We start from the raw sequence: 16432 nt of genomic DNA on the forward strand, positions 1-16432 counted from the left end.
ATGTGAGGACATATCCAGAAAGTGGCTGTCTACAAGACAGAAAGAGTGATTCTATCAGATGTCAACCTTGACCTGACAGCATATTGATCTTGGATTTCTAGCCTCCAGAACTATCAGAAAATATATTTTTATTGTTTAAGCCACCCAATCTGTGATATTTTGTTACGAAAGCCCTAGAAGACTAATATAGGCAGGCTCACTAATCCAAGTATGAGCAGTAAGGCAGTAAGCAAACAGAAGAGCTCTCCACACTCATAGAGCTTACATGCCAGTGGGGAGGAGACAAACAATAAACAGATACATTGGCCTGAAGAAGATAAAAACAGCAAAGAAAAGAAAAGAGAAGGGACTTGATTGACAAGGTACTGAGACGTCAGACACTTTAAGACTTGCAAGCTATGATCAAACTTGGAATTTAATTCTGTAAAATAAGGACCAGTTGCAAGGAGCGGTAACCTTAATACAGGTTTATAAGGCGGTTTAATAATAAGCCTTAACACCTAGGCTAGGTTACTGTGGCAGAGAACAAATTAGGCTGAAACTCCAAGAAGCAATGCAGGATGACCCTGGCTACACTGCCAACCACATGATGCGTAGAGATGAGGACATCATGAGAGGGACCCTACCTCAGGCAGATGGTGGGGCAGGGTTTACCTTGGCACACACAGAAAAAGCTCTTACAATAGTTAGTGGCTCAGACTCAAGCAGATAGGCCTCAGTTCAGATCCCAAACTCACCCACTCACTATCTTGCTGACATTTAAGCTATTATTCAATCTCTCCACACTAATTTTATTTGTAAAACAGTGTTTGAAATAGTATTGCCTTTTGAGGCTATAATGAGGAATAAAGGTGATTACTCCAGAGGATGCAGATAATTTATAATTACTGCCACTTATGGATTCTTCCTACGTTTTTCTAACACTGTTCTTTGTGCTTTTTATATATTTATGCAATCAGTGCTCATAACGACCCTCGAGTTAGGTACTTGGGGTTACTCCTTGTCTCTTTGGAGCTTATGTATAAAGCAGTAAAAGCCTCCCTTTATTTTACTCCCATCTGTTGGAAAATTGTCATAATAAACTATTTTGTTAGAACAAGACACTCTGTTGGCATCTGCTGGGAAACTACACCAGTAGAATTTCGGGGAATAACTACACCAGTCTCTCATGTTGATGAGGTGAATGGTGTTTCCTTAGATTGGGTGCTCTGAGCGCTGTAGGACTCGCACACCTGAATGCAGCAGGCCTGCAGATATAAGTGCTATCCCCAATTGACAGATGAGAAAACTGAGGATCACGGAGGTTAAGTAACTTGGTTGAGATTATACCAAGAGGTGTTGCTATGCTTTAAGCCAAGGCAACCAGCATAGTGTCAGGTACAGAGTAGGTCCTCATTCAAGACCAAGTGTGGGAGCACCTGGGTGGCTCAGTCGGTTAGGATTCTGTCTGCCTTTGGCTTGGGTCATGATCTCAGGGTCCTGGGATGGAGTCCCACGTTGGACTCCCTGATTGGTGGGAGCCTGATTCTCTCTCTGCTGGTCTTCCTGCTTGTGCTTGCTCTCTCTCTCTCTCTCAAATAAAAAAAAAGAAAGAAAGAAAGAAAGAAAGAAAGAAAGAAAGAAAGACCAGGTGTGGTTTTTGTCATAGTTAGAACTGACTCAAATAGGCAAAGTGGAGTCCATTACAGGCTTCTGCCTTAAAAGGGAGATTACTCTAATGACAGCAAAATGGACAAATTAGAGGGGGAGATAATTGTATCACATGTCAGAATTGGCCCAGCATTATTAATTGGCAGTAGAGCATAGTTTAGTATTTGATGTTGTAATGCACCCTTTTTATGTGTGTTTAAAGCTTTGATAATTATTAAAATGCCTTGCGTCTGACATTCTTTATCTTCTTAAAGGGTTTCTACATTTATTCCTGGCAATAGCCCTGGATTGGAAAGGGCACACCACACCTTTCAGATTTCACAGATGTAAAAAAGGAGTCTCCGCATCTAGCATGGTCCCTTGTTTATATGTTAAAGGACTGGATGGGTAAAGCTTAAATCTGCTCAGCACCAGTGATAAATCCCCGAAGGAACTGGCCCTAAAGCCCAGGCCTCATGCTGCACCTCCTCTCCTCTGCCCATTGGGTAGAACCTCCAGGTGAATAAAGCTAAGATGCCGCACCTAACCTAGACATCTCACATGTACCAGCTGGTCAGTAGTGTCACTGTGGACAGAGAAGTATTGAAACAGACACACTTAAGAGGACAGGGAAACAGAATGTCCAAGGCCTCATGCACAATAACACAGAAAGGGTTGTTTGAGGACTCAATGAACTTATATACGTATTTACACATTGGCATAACGCCATACAAATAATACACACACACACACACACACACACACACGCCCCTTACTGTGCTTCCAGAGGCAAAAGTGATCAGTTCTTCAGGGTCTGTTAAGAATGAAAGGTTTCAGAGAGTGGGAAACTGTCTTGTATGCTTTCCTCAAAATATTAAACAAATCTCTTGAAAGAAGAAACAATGCACATACCATGATTCAACTCCTAGTCAGCATTTTTTGAAGTATGGAGCACTCTCCATAGGTAAATGAGAACTTGCCAAGGTTACAGACAAATCTATTTGCTGGAAATGCTAATTTGAAGGATATTTTTCAGAAACAGAAAAAGTCTTCCTTTGGATTTTAAACTGAGAATACACAATGTAAACATACTCTTGTCTTGATGCCTGAAGATCAGCCTTTTGCTGTTGTTGATCTTTTCTTGGGGCACCTTGGAGCCATTCCTAACTCTACACAGAACAGTCCAGGGAAAGGGCTGAGAGGAACATCTCATCTCTAGTAAGTGAAACGACCAGGTAGTGATGTGGCATTTTGCTTCTCACCAGCTTGTTATATCAACTTCCATTCCCACAGCTCTGTTAGATGCAGAAACATAACTTCTAGAGAAGCAGGAATTCCAGATGCTTCCTTCATTTCCCCTATAGGACCTGGATATGCGCTGGGCTGAGCCCACACAGAACTTGACAAGTCTAAGAGTCCTTGGACTGTGAGACGCATCATTAGTTATTATCACTAAAAAAAAAAGGGTTACCAATTGATGCCCTGAATGGCAAGGATGCACAGATGTAGGCCAAAGATGTTTCATCAACAGTGAAACAGTGTTAGTTGTAAAACAGACGCCATTCAGAGACACGAGCAGTTAGCTAGGGGGTGGGAGAGGGGCTCCAGACGAGGGCATCGCTCTGTGCAGAGTAGGGTGGGAGTGAATTTGGGATAATGGTGCTACTGTCCATTGCTTGCTACGGTCAAAAATGTATTTGTAGGTGGGAAGAGTGTTTAGAATAAAATTCCCCACTGACTTAAAAAATTTGGGTTCTGGGACATGGAAAAGTGGGCAATTAGCATCAGAAACACCCAGCAGCTCACCTCATGGACACATTCCAGATTTCCAGAGTCAAAGTGCTTCCTTTTTTAGTACTGAGAGCCTTTCTGGGAATGTCAGACCCACTTTTTTCCCACTGAAGGCAGAGAAACCTTCTTATCACTGAGTGCCTATCAGAAGAGTTTATCTCTCCTTCCTCTTTGCTGCCTTGGACTGGGGCTTCTGATTTTGCAGAATAAAATATATTACCCCTCCTCCATGGGTCCTGCTATTTAAAAAGATGTTTTAAAAAGTCTTATGCTAGAACCAGCAAACTTCACAGTGACTGATACTGAAAATGGTAGATGTTTACTAAATAGTAGGTGCTCATTAGGTGAATGCTCAGGAGACACATGACCAAGTCAGCAGAAGAGTCCTGAGCCCTAGACCCCACCTCTTGCTGCATCACTGGAAGCTTTTAGGGGAATTACTTAGCCTTTCTTATGGAGGCCGAGAAAAATTAAGGCCATCCCACCTAAAGTTTAGCATTAGCACAAGTACAGCCATCTTAGGCCCCTGTGAATAAGAGCTGAACTTTATGGGAAAAACTGCAGAATGTCCTCAATGTACTCGGCAGGTAATCTCATATCAGAAAGACAACAGAGCTCAGAATTGCCCTCGGCAGAGAATCCCATATCAGAAAGACAACAGAGCCCACACCTGTGGTAGAAAGTGCCATCTTAGAATTCTTCCATCCCTTCTGGAAATCCCCTAGACAAGCCTATAAAAAACCCAGCTGTAACCCACTTCGGGGTCCAAGTCCCTGCTCTGCTGTGTCGGGTACACTTGGACCCAAGCTCGAGCTTGCTAATAAAACCTCATGTGCTTGCATCGGTGTCGGCTCCTTGGTGGTTTCTCGGATTCGCAATCTTGGGCACAACATTTCTCACTTTTCCTTTCCTCATATCAGGAGATGGAAATTGTCAGGCAGGGTGCCTGACACATAGTAAGTCTTCAGTTAATGGAAGCTGAGAAACACTCGCTCATTCTTCATCAGATTTGTTGAAACCCATGGGCATCAAGATGAAGACCACAGAGCCTGCTCTAGAGGAGCTCAAGGCTCAATGTGGGAGGCCAGGGTAGAAAGCTCTGATTATTCTCTTGGTGCAATAGGGCTTTGGGGCAGGGGTTCATGGGATCTGCCTTGACTCTTCTGCATCTAAGCAGGTGATGCTGGAGCTGAACAGGCATTTGCCAGGCAGACACATGGAAAAAGAGAAATCCAGGGAGAATACGAGTTATGCGAATGGGCTGGAGGCTAAGCAAATAGTGTTCTGGTTCTGGGGGCAAGAGCCAGGGGAGGAAGTGAGATAAACAAATGCGCAGGGAGCCTGACACAGAGGTTTTATATGTGGGCATAAGGACTCTACTTTTGCCCCACAGGAAACAGAGAGACAATGAATAGGAACTATACACATAGAGCTATGTCTTCATGTCCATGATGTTGCAGATGGGCTGCAGTGTACACCATGCTGAGGGGTGGGGGTAGACCAGGTAGGAAGGTAACTTCATTACTGCTCCCCCAACTCCAATCCCATAGACACACTCCACCATTCACAACTAGTTCAATGTAATGAGTTTGTAAGTTCTCATTCACTCAAGAGTTGAATACCTAAGCAGGAAGTCCAGATTTAGAAAAGTAGATTATTTTTTTTCCTCTGTCATCATTTTTGGTGTATTCTCCATCCTGACCCTTAAATCATCCTCTGCTCTTCCCTGCACTAGCCTTGGGCTAGTAAATAAAACCACAGACAGCAATCCTAGCTCAGAGTAGCTGTCCATCTATCTCCTCCCCCTCCCCTTAAGAACAGCTGCCATTTACTTATCCAAAATAGAAGCAGAATGTCTACCACATATCCCCAGAAAGTGGGAATAAAAGGGTAAGTAATATAACCAGAATACCTACCCTCAAGGAATTTTTAGACTGATAGAGAACTTTCTGTAGACTGGATACATATCTCTCATGTGCAACTCCCAACAATGCTAGAAGATGCAGGTATTGTTGTTATCCCTATTTTGGAGATAAGCAAACAGGTTTAGGGAGTTGAGGTGACTTACCCAAGCCACAAATAGAATCTCTTTTTTTGTTCTCAACAACTTTTCTCTTATTCTTAATCATTACCTGATCAGGAGATGGACCTCTTTCCCATTGCTGATAGCTGTTTCCTGTGGAGGGCTTTCCACTAGCAAAACATGACCGACTCTTCTCCTCCTTCTAGACACAAGTGTCCTCCTCATGTGGTCTTCCCTCTATGTGTGTCTGTGTCCTAATCTCCCCTCTTCTTATAAAGACAAAAGTCACATTGGATTAAGGCTCACCTGAATGACCTCATTTTACCTTCACCATCTCTTTAAAGATCTTATCTCCAAACACCTTCACATTCTGAGGTATTGGGGGTTAGGATTTCAACATATGAATTTTGAGAGAATGCAATTCAGCCCATAAACATCCAATAGCTAGACTGTGTCTTTCATGGCTAGACAAGATTGATACAAAAATAATGGGAGTTAAGGAAAGAAGTTATGTAAGCTCTCAGGAATGAATAAACAAATTAATGTGGAAGTTGAAAGGAGGAAGGAATTATCTCAAGCTCCTGGAATGGGGTAGGGCTGTGAAGAAGCTAAAGGAATGTCCACCACGGTTCTTGGCCATGGGCAACAGAGACCAACTCTGGCTTCCATAAGCAGAGTAAATATGTATATCCTGGGAAGGATAGAAGATTCACAGAATGCAAGCAAATGATGAAGCTGGCATGAGAAAAGAGCAAAATATAATGAAATGGAATGAAATAAAAAAAATAAAATAAAATAATAAAATAAACAGAAGCCATTCTAAGGGATCTGGGTAGCAGAAATCCATGGAGATCCTCCTCCAAATGCCTTTTCCAAAATGAATTCACTCCAGTCACTTCTTCTCTTATAACTCCCTTTGAAATTCAGATTCCCAAGATGGTGTACAATGAGGCTGGCTTGAAGCATGTGTCCACTCCCTAGCTTAAGGAGTCAGGATGCCTGGAACAAATCTGCATCCAGTAGGGTTTGGTGGGTAGTGCCCTGGAGACAGATCAAGGAGCTGTCACTAGGGAAGGAGGAGTAAATGCTTCATAGGCAAAAATAGTACCACAAAGGAATATGTTATTGTGATATTATAGCTGGGGAAACTGAGTCTTAGCTTTCGGCACAGCTAGTAATTTAAGAGACCTGAGATTTATAAGAAGTTCTGCTAATTCTAAATGATGTGCTCTTCTAGCTATCCCATAGAGCACCAGGCTGCCCAATTCTGGGGTGAATAGTGAATATGAGTAGAATATATAAATAAATAAGCAAGCAAACAAGTACATGACAGGACAAGAATTCTGGAATTTTAATCCACTAATAAATACAAACTCTCCCTTCACTTCTAAATTGAAGTGAAGGCTGAGGTATGCTTAATAAGAGAGCTTCCTTTGTTTGGTTATCATTAATATTCAAGAGAGGATTTGAATCCACATAATCTACCCTTTGCAAGTGAAGAACAAATTCTTGTTTTTCCTCCTATCAATTCATCTGGGCCATGACAAGCTAAGGAATCTTTGTACACAGCTCAGCTCCTGCAGATGACCTCTGCTTTTCTGCCATTTGGATTATTCAGCCTACCAAGCAGGGGTCTTGTCCAACTCTGTGTTTGCAGCAGCATTTGATATATTGGGAAATCTCAAAAAACATGAATTAACATTAGCAATGTGGATAGGTTTGTCATGTATATGTGAACAGGAAAGCTGCAGTTCCATGTTTAAGGAAAGATAATTGAGGTGGGTGGGCAGTCAGCAGATCCTGCATCAGTCAATTTATTGGGTATTACTGAGCCCCCAATTATATGTCCAGTGCGATGCACACCCCTGAAAAGAGATAAAAACGAGTAAGCCAACAGCAGATTCTCAGGAATGTTTTGTCTTTATACTTACAGATTTTATAACTAAAACTTGAGCTCGAGTCTGAGCTTAAAGGTCAACTCACAAGGGCTTGCCACTTCTATGGTATTCTTTCCAAAAACCAGCATGCTAATTATGAGAAAAAAAAATCAGACAAACCCAGACATTCTGTAGGATATCTGGCCAGTACTCCTCAAGAAGACTGTCAAGGTCATGAGAAACAAGGGAAAACTAAGAAACTGCAATAGACCAGAGGAGAATGAGGGGACACAACAGATAATGCATTGTGGTACCCTGATTGGATGCTGAAATAGAAAGAAGACAGTACTGGATTGAATAGTGCCCTAATCATCCTCTCCAAAATTTATGTTTACCCAGTACCTCAGAATTTGGCATTATTTGGGGGATAGGCTCTTTACAGATGTAATCAAGTTAATACACAGTCACATTTTTTTAAAGATTTATTTCTTCATTTGAGAGACAGAGAGAATGAGTGAAGGAAGGAGGGGCAGGGTCAGAGGGAGGAGGAGAGAGAGAATCTCAAGCAGACTCCACACCCAGTGTAGAGCCTGATGTGGGGCTCTATCTCACAACCCTGAGACCATGACTTGAGCCAAAACCAAGAGTTGAATTCTTAGCCAACTACGCCACCCAGGTGCCCCAAGATGCAGTCATATTTTATTAGGATGGCCATAAAACTAGTATGACTGGTGTCCTTATAAAAGGAAGGAAAGCTACACATGGAGACACAAAGGGGAGGAGGCCATGTAAAAACAGAGGCCAAGATTGAAGTGATGTGTCTACAACCCAAGTATCAAGTCCATTCAGGCTGTTATAACAAAACTCCTAGGTGGCTTAGAAGCAACCGAAATTTATTTCTCACAGTTCTGGAGGCTAGAAGTCTAAGATCAGGGTGCCCACTTAGGTAGGTGAGTCGATCACAGATTTCTTGCCATAGTCTCATCGATAGAAGGAATGAGAGACCTCTCATGGGTCTCTTTTATAAGGACATTAATTTCCAAAGCCCCCACGTCTCTAATACAATCACATTGTGCATTAGGATTTCAACATAAGAATTTAGAGGGAGTACAAACATTCAGATCCCAACACCAAGGAATTCTGTGGATTTCCAGCAACCACCAGACACTAGAAGAGGCAAAAAAACTTTTCTCACTAGAAATTTTTGAGAGACCATCACCCTCTGAACCCTTTGCTCTTGGACTTCTGGCTTCCAGAACTGTGAGAGAATAAATTCCTATTTCTTTAAGTCATCTAGTTCACAGTATTTTGTTAAGGCAGCCCTAGGAACATAATGTAAGAACATTAATGGAAAAAAAATAACCAAAAGAAGATAAGGGCTGGATCTTAGTTTAATAATAATGTACTAATATGGGTTTTTTAATTTGACAAATGCAAATATAAGATATTGACAATAAGGTATATACCGGGATGCTGGGTGCTATCTTTGTACACTTTCCATAAATACATAATATTCCAAAATAGTTGAGTTTGGGGGAAAAAGTCAACTTATAGGCTGTGTCATCTTTGGATGGTCACTTCCCTAGGCTTGGGTCTGCTCATCAATAAAATGGAGATAAGGACAGCTCTATTCAATGTTGGGTTTAAAATGTGATATAAATTACTCAGCAGGCACATCATTTCTCACTATGATTCTATCACTTGGTTGATTTGCCAGTCCTTCCAAATTCATGTCACAATGAATTTACCCCACTCTTGCCCTCATCCATGCCATTTCTTAAAACCTTAATTAAAAAAAAGGAGAATTCTTTAGGCTTCTGTTGGACTTAGAGGCACCATTCCCTCTGAACAGGGGTACTCTTCAAACTGCTACAAATCCAGCTAACTCATGTATCCCATCTCAGGCCCAAACCTAGACACCCTATGAATCAATATCTCCCACATGTCCACTAGGTGAATAATCTTAATAAAAAATAAAAGAGGCTAGTCTAGGGCAGATATGGTGCTTTCTTTATCTTTTATAGGTGACTGACTATAACATCATGGTGAGGTAGAGTCAGATGCATAGGGTTCAAACCTTAGCTTGTACCACTTACTGGCGGTGTGCCATTGGACAAATTGGTTACTCTTCGATTCCGTTCACCCATCTGTAAAAAGAGGACAAAAATACCTTCCTCAGAATTGTTATAAAGGTTATAGCAAAATGCTAAGCCATAGGTCTTTGCTCACAATAAGTAAACCCCAGAATTTTTTAGTAAGTGTATATACCCGTGTGAGGGTATATATGTGCATTTTCAATGCCTGGTGCAGAGACTGATGTATTCGAAGCACAAAAATTATATGTTTCAAGAAAAAGTCCTAGATAAGTGAGGCTCCTATGGTTTGAAGAGAGATGTTAACTTGACCATCAATGGTGCAAGAGAATGACAGAAGTACCAGTGGAACACAGGACAAGTGACATCAAGGGCATGGACTCTGCAAAGATCTGGGGAATAATCCGATTGCTTTTATTTTATAGATATGGAAACTGAATCGCAAATAGTCAAGGGGGCTTGTGGGCACTATAATCCATTAGCAGTAAATATTATACCTCCATCCTATGTGTTCAAACTCCTACTATAGGCTTTTTTCTCCCTCCTCTGGATTCTCAACAGCACCTAGCAAAATCCATGCATAGAGCATCCAGCCTGCACTTAAAGGGTTGACTATAGCATCTCAGAAATCAGAGGGCGGCTCTGAGAGTTACCAGACCTTTGAGCGAGGGCACTGAGGATGAGGACAGTAAAGCCAGGGCAGCTTTGATTAAAACATAGTGCTTTGCTGAAAGACCTGTGGCTATATCTTAACGTAAATACTGAAAAAGGCACAGTAATCCCAGAGGCTTCAGCAGCGAGCATCACAGCTAAGCAGTGTTTTGGCAGTTCAGGGAAGAACCATGAATGTTCCAGCTCATCTGCCTTACTTATATTGTGGAATTTTGAACAAGTCATTTCTTCTAGCTGTGCTATAGTTAATACTAGAAATGATGGTGCCAGAGAATTTTGAGATACCTCACGGTTTTCAAAAAGATGTTCTGGCTCTTAGTCACGGCCTCATCTGTCCTTGAGAACCTTCAGATTATTATTGTTATTTTTATATTACAGTCCCTATATTATAGATAAGAAAACAGGTTCAGTGAGATGGAGTTGTTTATATATAATCAACAATGAAAATAAGGAAAAGTAGTAGTTGTTCATATTTGCTGAGCATGAATCACTGTCCCAAGCATTTTTTTTAAGATTGTATTTATTTATATGAGAGAGACAGCATGACTAGAAGGGGGCAGAGGGAGAAGCAGATTCTCCTCTGAACAGAGACCTTCCATGTGGGGCTGGATCCCAGGACCCTGAGATCATGACCTAAGCCGAAGGCAGATGCTAAACCTAATGAGCCACCCAGGCACCCCTGTCCCAAGCATTTTAAGAGTGTTTGTCATTTAATTTTCACACAACTCTATGAGGTTGTTGATATTGCTATCCAATTTTATTCCAAGCACAGAGATGTTAAGCAATTTGCCTGAACTCACACAGCTAGGCAGGGGTGGAGTCAGGATGTGAACCCAAGAAGTCTGGCTCCATAGCCTAGGTTCTTACCTTTAAGCTATGACAAACACAGCCTCCTGCTAAACAATGAGCTGGTGAGACACAGATGCACCCTTCTCCTAAAAGAGCTCACAGACTCCTTTGAGGAGACTGATATGTAAATTAGATCATTAAGATTTAGGAAGATAAAAAGTATAAGGCGCACTATTGGAGCAATGACAGAGGGTGACTAAAAATCAATATGGTGGAGAATGGATTAAAATCCAGGCCTCCTGGCTGCATAATCAATATTCACTCTTTCCTCCATTCAATAAACACTTAATATTAAGCATTAGACATTGGAAATAATAATGATGATAATAAAAAGCCATTGTTCTTCTCCTGAAGTACCAGTTATAGTCCAAGAAGAACCTTTTCCAAACTGCTTCGCCCTGAAGCCTTTGTTGCAACATGAACACACCAAGAGTCCACCCGTCACCACTGACATGAAGACTCTAGCTCTTCATTCCCATCCTTCCTCCCTCCTCCCCTCCCCCTCCTCCCTTCCCACTGTGATGAGGCACCTAGGGCCATTCCATTCCAGTCACATTACCAGTGGTGGCCTGATTTAATATAAACTCAAGCTCAATCCCTTTCACTAATGCAAACTTAATTGGGCCCCTTTTAATCCCCTTAGGGATTGATTTCTTCTCAGTAACCTGGGTGTTGGTTCTGCCCTGGGAACTGCGCTCTCTGGGGGAGGGTCTGCAGCAGGAGTCTCTCTTAGCCCGGAAGTGCAGCAGCCTTAGGTCAGCACCAGCATGTTCTTTCCTTATAAGCTAGAGTTTTGGATCCAATCCTCACAGGAATGTCTGTGAAGGATGTGGTCAGACTTTCCATACCTACTCCTTTGGGGTCAGAATTATCTCAGAATATACTTTTCCTAATGTTTTGAGGGTAGAACACATTAGATTACAATTAGAAAATGCTAAAGATGGAGTTTTATGCTTAAAATAACTTTTAAAATTCAGCTATAAATTCTATCAAGCTCAGGGTGTGTGAGGTAAAAACTATATAAAATATGCCTGCTTCAACAACGTGACTTCCAAATATGGTGAGAGATTTTCATTTTTTCAAGTAATCACCAGAATACCCACTTAGCCTATTAACAGAAAGACCAAAACCTGAGCTGTGCCTAACAGTTGTTGTCGGAGTTCATCACCATACTCATTCCATCTACAGGGGAAGGGAGGGGAGGGTGTTGGTTCTGTTTCTAAATAGCAAAAGGGGAGAGAACATGTTGATCCGTCAACTATCATTTCTTCTCACTGCCATGCCATTCTATCAGATCGGCCCTGCATAACCGGACACTTGAGCATGTCCACTGCTCCTAAGGTGACCTTGTTGATCTAGGTTATTGACCAGAGCATAGAGAATCCCCAGGTTGAACAAGCTTATCCGTATGGACCTATAGCCTAAACAGTGTGCCTTGGTCCAGCTTGGCCACTTACTTTGCCAAGCTCATCTGCCTCTTATCACACTCCACTCGGAGTACTTCCACAAGACTGGGCCATCTATCTATCTAGGTTACCTCTCCTGGGGATTTCTTTTTTTTTTTTTTTTTTTTTTTGATCTCTGTCACTGGGCTTCAGCTGGACCACCCTGTCCTTTGTGGCCCATCTTCATATTTTCCTGGCTTCTTTCTGTCCTTGGACTAGTAATGCAAACTGGCCCTCCTTTTCCTTCTTGGAGATCAGTTTTGCACACCCCTGGTGCATCTTCATCAACGGTGTGCCCTCTCCACCACCGCTACTCCTCCTATATGCTTGTTCTTTCTGTCTATACAACTGAAGGAGTCATTAGAGCTTAGAGCTTCTCCTTTGAACAGAGATTTCCTTCAGGACTTTTGTCACTACAGCTAGTCCAAGAAAAAACTGACATATTTTTCAGGATCTCATCAATTCCACCCTGATGGCAGCAGGTGCATGCAGAAAGCAACACGTGTTGGAGGGCGTGAGTGGGATGCTTTGCTTTCATCAGAACATGGCGACATGTTCCATCCTCAGCGTAACCAGAGTGGCATGAACTCCACATTGAGCAAACTGGTGGGGGCAGGGAGAAAAAGCAACAAGAGCATCATGTTTATAGATGGCTTCGCCTACTTTTCTCTCCTCTGGCCTGGAAGTCAGGCAATTAGGAGCACACCTGCCTGTGCTGATGAGCTGAGCTGCAGAAGGTGACCTCAGGGGGGAGATGATGGAGAGCCCAAGAAGTGCTCCAGGATGGAATTTCTACCCCAGCCTCACTCACAGCCAGATCGAGCCAGTTGTCTCAAATATGAACCCTCAAGGCTGTGGGGCCGGTGAGGTTCCTGTTGTGAATTCAGAGTACAAATTTGCTCAAACAAACCATGCTGTTGTGCTGAGAGCTGTGGGTCCTTACCTATGTTTGTTCCAGAAACCCGGGCAGCTGCCTTCACCTACTTGTCTTTTTCCAGGGTCCTCCTGGTCAGATAAATCAATTAAAAACATCAACTGCCAGAGGAACACAAACACAGGCAGCAGGAGAGGGCCTGGAGGGCCAAGTTCTGTTTAGTTACTCCGGGTTTCTAAGCACGTTCCAAAAATATAACCCCCACTACCGTGGCAAACCTGCCTTTGATGAAACACAATGTACAATCTCTAATGTTGACACAGAACAGATGGGACTTTGATTTTTTTTAATCTATTCTTGATAGAAGAGAAAAAGGCACAGTGGATTTTTTTTCTTGATTAGGAGTTGTGTGTGTGTGTGTATGTGTGTGTAGTGTGTGTTTATCTCATGCATACCTAACACTGAGAGTCCTTTGGCTCTCTCTCCTTGTTTGTCATTGATTCCTTCTATAACTGGGAGTCTCTTATGGACTGAGCCTTGCTTTTCTTATCAACCAGCTAGGATGAAGGTTATCGCCCCCCCCCCCCCCCGCCAGGTCCCTTCCATCTGGCTCAACAGGACAGTTGTAGGAGCTGCACACCAAGACCATCCTCGGACTTACAGACAGTGACATAGTGGTTTGTTATCAATGATCCACAAAGTGATGGCTGAACAAGGGTCATGCAAGGCAAATGGCCTCACCAACCCCAGATATTGCCATAATCCAAGTGAAATGGTGGGCATGCCATGAAAAATTGACTGTAAGAGAAGTCTCAACAGATTGTAGCCCATAAGCCTCTCTTAAACAGGTCTTCTGGAGCAGACCCTAGTCACAAAATGTCCCTCCCTGGGACTGCCAGCAGATATCCTTTGAGCATGGTCTAGGCATGGGATATTCTTTGGTGTGTGTGTGGGGGGGTGTCCCACATGATTCCGTTCTCATAGCAACAACTGTTATAGGGACAGAATGAAGCAGACACTGAAATGGGTTATACCCTTCTATATTAATTCCAAATTGTTTGGTTAGATGATAACAGGTACAACTACATAGCTGCTTAAGTCCCATTTCAGATTTAATTTACTCTTGGACTTTAATTTCCTCCCACCAAAAAACATCCTTCAAGAAAAAAAAAAATATTAGAAGAGAGAGGGAAGAATAGAACAAGGGACTACCACTTGGGGTAGTGGATGCTCTACCCTCTGCTGAGAGTAGTCTGGCCTTTAGTCTCAGTTGGACAGGCTCCCCAGGTCATTGGACCGATTCAAAGGAGCAAAGGCATCTTGCTGGGGAATGGGAGTGAAGGTTTCCTTGGCTTTTCCATGTCCTGCTCACTGTCTCACCACTCTCAAGAGTTTGCTGGGGTGGCAGGAGGGCTGGGAGGTTTACTGATCTAAGAAACTGGTAGGATTACAGCCTGGAGTCTCATCTTATGTTCCCTCAAGTTCCAGTCTCTCCAGCACAAATTAAATTGCCCTAACCATTTTTCTGAAAGAAAAATCTGGAAATAGGAATACCTCTCCGTAAATCATTTGTGCAAAGAAAAGGACAAGATCATACAGAAATAATATATATTTATATTTATATTTATATTTATATTTATATTTATAAAACAAACAAACAAACCCTGAAATCACTCCCTTAAAGAAATATCTGCACCTCCATGTTCACCATAGCATTACTCAGAATAGCCAAGACATGGAAATAACCGATCTATTGATGATGAAATGATAAAGAAAATGTGATATACATATTGTATATATTATTCAGCCACAGGAAAGGAAATCCTGTCATTTGTGACAACATAGATGGACCTTCAGAGCACTCTGCTTAGTGAAATAAATCTAACAGTGAATGACAAATATGGTAGGATCTCTCATCTGTAGGATCTAAAACAAACAAACAAATAGGAACTCATAGAAACAGAGAACAGATTGGTGATTTTCAGAGACAAGATAAGGGGTGGAGTGGGAATGTGGGAAATGGGTGAAGGTGATGAAAATGTACAAACTTCCAGTTATAAGATTAATAAATTCTGGGGTCTGATGTAGAGTATGCTGACTATAAATAACAATGCTGCACTGTATGTTTGAAAGTTCCTAAAAAAAAAAAAAAAAGTTCCTAAGAGAATCCATCTTAAGAGTTCTCAAGACAGGAAAAAAAAGTACAGCTATGTTATAATTCCCATCACGAAGAAAGTTACAATTTGGGGGCACCTGGGTGGCTCAGTTGGTTAAGTGTCCAACTCTTATTTTGGCTCAGGTCATGATCTCAGGGTTGTGATATTGAGCCCCATGTCGGGCTCTGCACTGGGCATGGAGCCTGCTTAAGATTCTCTCTCTCCCTCTCCCTTTCCCTCTTGCCCCTCCTCACCTTAAAAAAGTTACAATTTTTCATCATAAAAAATTATAATTTCTCATCACAAAAAAATTTGAACTATATTGGAATTATTACATTATGTAGATGTTACCAGTGTTAAGTAAACTTACTGTGGCAATCATTTCCCAATAGATACATATATCGAATCATTATTTTGTACACCTTCAACTAACTAATACAATTTCATGTCGATTGTAGTTGAATAAAACTGAACAAAAACTTATGAAGGGACATAAAAAAATCACTGTAGTCTTATTTTGTGAGTTAACTCCAGAAAAAGAAGTCTATTTCTAGTTTTATATATTTCACATGCTTTGGAAGCATGTCCCCTTGATGACTCTACTTTCCAAACTCAATGCCATGTATATAAACAAGAGGACACTTGTCATTTTGTTTGACATTTTGGACAGCAAGTGCCATCGCATATAAAAGATACTCAATAACTATCTTGGCTTTTTGAAAAATGTTTTAACTGCCATTATTTAGTTAATGAGTATTTAGTAAACAAGCAGCAGGAGGAGAAGAATGGCAACAGTGATGATGGTGACCTAGGAATAATGAAGAGAAAAACAAGATAGACAAATAACCTATGTGTGGTAACCTACTGATTTTCTGATGAGTAAGTGTAAATAAAATGGGAGTGCCAGCGCCTGGATTCAAAGCCCACTCTTATCCCTTAGGATGATCATTTGGCAAGTCGCAGTATGTCCCATGCTCATTTTCTTTATCATTAACACGGAGCTGACAATTCTTCACAAACTGT

At 41.7% G+C, this 16432-nt stretch overlaps 1 long non-coding RNA gene across 4 annotated transcripts in view; it reads right to left on the reverse strand.

Annotated features, from left to right (window-relative positions):
- The window catches only part of LOC140603835 (uncharacterized), a 62872-nt gene extending 48644 nt beyond the window's left edge, over nt 1-14228 (reverse strand). For 2 of the 4 annotated variants that reach the window (XR_012006816.1, XR_012006814.1), the window contains exons 1-5: nt 13915-14228; nt 13323-13384; nt 9417-9467; nt 5553-5712; nt 5337-5441 (exon numbers count right to left, since the gene is read on the reverse strand). This is a non-coding gene — a long non-coding RNA (uncharacterized lncRNA). Of the gene's footprint in view, nt 1-3858; nt 4610-5336; nt 5442-5552; nt 5713-9416; nt 9468-13322; nt 13385-13914 lie in introns of those variants that run through there. The other 2 variants (XR_012006815.1, XR_012006817.1) reach the window with 2 other exon arrangements.
- Between the last annotated feature and the right edge of the window lie 2204 nt (nt 14229-16432).

The sequence above is a fragment of the Canis lupus genome, chromosome 14, assembly GCF_048164855.1.
Source record: "Canis lupus baileyi chromosome 14, mCanLup2.hap1, whole genome shotgun sequence".
Taxonomy (NCBI): Eukaryota; Metazoa; Chordata; class Mammalia; order Carnivora; family Canidae; genus Canis; species Canis lupus.